Consider the following 4466-nt stretch of genomic DNA (forward strand, 5'->3'; position numbering starts at 1 on the left):
CTTCGGGCACTTCCTGTGGCTACACCTCGAGATGCTCCTCAGGTATGACGACTAGGTTCTCGGTTTGTGATCCTGTATGATGCAATGTGCGTAAGTGCTTATGCCATCGGTGCATCGGATGAGATGAATACAATGGATATGCTTGAATGCAAGGTAGTCCACATCATGCAAGAACATATACTATAAGCACATGTCATCTACTGCATTCTCTTCTACTACTAATATGTTAAGTCAACACATCTTATTAAATGCTTCAAAGATACACCAAAGCTTCACTAATTTCTTAATCACATATAAAGCAACACTTAATTAAACCCTAATTAATAATAGGTTTGAATAGTAACATCTATTTTTATTGCTTAGAAAAATCTTAGAAAATTACCATAGCATAGTACAACCCTAAGTAGGCTACCATCAGATTTTCATGGTATTTGAATGAGTGGATTAGCCTACACAAAAATAACAAGCTATGACATGTTTATGAACCTGAAAATACTTTGTACTATGAAAAGTGTCAAACAATAGAGGAAATATTTTTCCTATGTTCTACACAGCAAATAATCACTGTACAAAAATTATCACATGCATGTTTTATACAAATTTTGCTCTCTAGCAAAAATAACAAAAATCAGCCATTAAAGGCACTTGAACTACACCTCATAATTTTTCTACAGTACATGCATGACACATATTTTTCCTAGGAAGTACATTACATAAGAAGATTAACAAACTTGGAATCATATTTTTCTGAAGCCTATAGGTTTTTTTTCCACAATTTTCAAGTTATCAGCAATATCAAGGATTAAATAAAGCTCTATAGAAAAGTATCTCAAAAATGACATGCAATATTTTTATCATGTAGATCTGGTGACAAGGAACCTAGCAAAATTTGTTTCAATAGATTTGGAGCAAATTTGAGTATACAAACATTTTCCAAATCATTTCTCTTTCCAAATAATAAAAAGAAAAGCTAAAAACAAAAACTTCCTATTACTACTAGGCTGGCCCGTGGAAACCAACTGGCCCACGGCCACACTCGGCCTGCTCAGACCGAGTGAAGGGGAGTGCGGTGGCCTGGCTCGGGGCTTTGGCCCAAGCCAACCTGGCCCAGCTCGGCCGAGGCAAGGAGCCACGCCGGCGTCGAGACGCCACGGCGGCGCGGACTCTGCCAGCGGGCCAGCGGTCGTTGCCGACCGGGTCAAGGCAAGCGGGTGAGCGCGCAGGGTTCGCAAGGAGGTGGCGAACCTGAGCAGGCAACTAGGAAGGGTGGAGGAGGGGGAAGAAGACATGTTCCACGATGGTCGAGCACGGCGGCGCCATGACTGACGGTGACGAAGCTCGCAAAATGCTCTACCTTGGCTCAAAAGGCATCACAGCCGTGAGCACCAGGTGCCAGAGAGCGAGGCGGAGCCAGGTGTGCTTGATTGTGGGCAGTGGTGGAGGATGGGTGGCAAATTTCATTGGCGGGGGCTGCGGTGGCGCTTGGTGGCGAGAGAGCAGAGCGCGTGCGGGCAGAGCAAAGAGGCAGCGCAGGGAGAATGGAGTGGTGAGCGCAGCGGCTTCGGTAGATGAAGGCGGGCTGCGTGGGAGCAGGAGGCAGGCCATGGCTACCGCGCGGCGAGCGTCGCCGGCTGCATGGCCGCCACAGCGGCGGTCACGCCCTGGCGTGGTCGGGACGCGACACTCGGGAACGGTCGTGGCGCAGCGTTGGGGCAGGCCAGACGCGGCGCTGGGCTAGGCCGAATGCAGGGCACATGAGTGGTGGGCACTGCTACAGGCCAGGCCAGCTTCGGCCGTGGGCCGAGAAGCGAGGCGGCGGCCCGTGAAAGGAGAAAAGCATTTTTTCAATTTTTGATTTTCAAGGAAATTTCAAACATCAGTTTTCAAATACCCTTTTTAGCAAGAAATGACTTCTTTTGAAAATGGCCCAAAGATAAAAGTTGTTTAAAATTTAATCCTCTACATCTTTGATTTTATGACCAAAGTCCAATTCTTGCTAGATTTTGAATTATAAAATTAAAGTTAATTTTAACTCAAAACCCTAATTTTGGAGAATTATTTTTAAAGCAAAATTTGGCAATAATTTGAATACAAACTTTGCTCCAAAAATTGTGCTAAATAATTGTAGATAATTTACAATGATAGCCAAACATGTTTTACTAACTTAGCAAGCATAATTAGGGCAAAAACAACTCTAAACAAGTGTATGCAACATTCATGTTTCACGAGCATGTTTCATATGTTTCGAAACAGGGTTTCAGTTATTATTTACATGATTAGGCATGTATGATTAGGATGCTTGATGATGCATGATATGCATGATTTGCAGTGCCTAAATGCTGGCATAACACCAGGGTGTTACACTGACATTCTTTTCGCAACCAGTCACTGAAAGTTTCCATTTGCTGACGCATAATCCATGCTTTAGACTTCCCTGAGAACTCAGATCGGAGGAGGTTCTTGTGTGTCTCGATATACAGATCTACCAAGAAGGAGTTCTGTAGAACTGTGTAGTGTGCTTTATTGAAATAATCATCACCCTTACCAATATATGTTTTCTTCCCTAGTGTCCCCTTTCCACTTAGTCTCCCCTCGTGTCACGATTCAGGAACACCAATCAGGTTAATATAGGGAATGAAGTCAACATAGAACTCAATGACCTCCTCTGTTCCATAGCCCTTGGCAATGCTTCCTTTTGGCCGAGCATAGTTGTGAACATATTTCTTCAGGATTCCCATAAACCACTCAAAGGGAAACATGTTGTGTAGGAACACAGGACCGAGAATAGTAATCTCCTTGACCAGATGAACTAGGAGGTGTGTCATGATATCAAAGAAGGAAGGAGGGAACACCAACTCAAAGCTGACAAGACATTGAACCACATCATTCTATAGTTACACTAGATCCGTTGGATCGATTGCCTTATGAGAAATTGCATTGAGGAATGCACATAGCTTCACGATGGCTAGATGTACATTTGGTGGTAGAATTCCTCTTAATGCAACTAGAAGCAATTGAGTCATGAGCACATGGCAGTCATGGGACTTTAAGTGTCCAAATTTCTTCTCTAGCACATTTATTATACCGTTTATATTCGAGGAGAATCTAGATGGAACCTTAATGCTATCGAGGCATTCAAACAAGCTGTCCTTCTCTTCTTTGCTAAGAGTGTAGCTGGCAGGACTTAAGTACTGGTGTCCATCATCTGTCTTCTCTGGATGTAGGTTGTCTCATTCTTTCAAACACCGCAGGTCCTGTCATGCTTCAATTGTGTCCTTAGGCTTCCCATACACGCCCATGAAGCCTAGCAGGTTCACACAAAGATTCTTCGTCAGGTGCATCACGTCGATCATGCTGTGGACCTCTAGGACTTGCCAATAGGGTAGCTCCCAAAATATGGACTTCTTCTTCCACATGGGTGCATGACCGTTGGTGTCCTTCGAAACAGGTTGGCTGCTAGGTCCCTTTCCAAATATTACTTTCACATCATTGACCATATCGAGGACGTCCTCACCAGTTTGGTTGCGAGGCTTGGTCTGGTGGTCTGCCTTACCTTTAAAATGCTTGCCTTTCTTTCTTATGGGGTGATTTGCAGGAAGAAATTGTCGATGCCCAAGGTACACGACCTTGTGACACTTTTTCAAGAATATACCTTTCATGTCACTGAAACAGTACGTGCATGCATTGTATCCCTTGTTTGATTGTCCTGAAAGATTACTTAGAGCTGACCAATCATTGATTGTTATGAACAACAATGCTCGCAGGTCAAAGTGCTCCTGCTTGTGCTCATCGCACACGCGTACACCTAGCTTGTTCCACAAAAGTAGAAGTTCTTCAACTAGTGGCCTCAAGTACACATCGATGTCGTTGCCAGGTTGCTTTGGGCCTTGGATGAGCACCGGCATCATAATAAACTTACGCTTCATGCATAACCAGGGAGGAAGGTTGTATATACATAGAGTAATAGGCCAAGTGCTGTGACTACTGCTCTGCTCCCCAAAAGGATTCATACCATTCGTACTTAAAGTAAACCTTAAGTTTCTTGCGTCACTTGCAAACTCGGAGAATTCTCTATCGATTGCTCTCCACTAGGACCCATCAGCAGGGTGTCTCAACATATTGTCTACCTTACAGTCTTCTTTGTGCCATCACAACAACTTTGCATGGTCTCTGTTTCTAAAAAGACGTTTCAAGTGTGGTATTATAGGAGCATACCACATAACCTTGGCAGGGATTTTCTTCTTGGGACGTTCGCCCTCAACATCACCAGGGTCATCTCGCCTGATCTTATACCGCGACGCGTGACATACAAGGCATGCATCCAACTTCTCGTACTCCATGCCATGGTAGATGATGCAGTCATTAGGACATGCATGTATCTTCTAGATTTCTAATCCTAAAGGGCAGACTATCTGTTTTGCTTCATACGTAGTGCTAGGCAATTCGTTATCCTTCGGATGCCTCTT

The 4466-nt window shown here is 44.0% G+C and overlaps 1 pseudogene; it reads right to left on the reverse strand.

The window, feature by feature from the left end:
* Positions 1 to 444: 444 nt before the first annotated feature.
* LOC136536756 (uncharacterized) lies at positions 445 to 4220 on the reverse strand (annotated as a pseudogene).
* Positions 4221 to 4466: the final 246 nt, after the last annotated feature.

This window comes from Miscanthus floridulus, chromosome 2 (assembly GCF_019320115.1).
Source record: "Miscanthus floridulus cultivar M001 chromosome 2, ASM1932011v1, whole genome shotgun sequence".
Classification (NCBI taxonomy): domain Eukaryota; kingdom Viridiplantae; phylum Streptophyta; class Magnoliopsida; order Poales; family Poaceae; genus Miscanthus; species Miscanthus floridulus.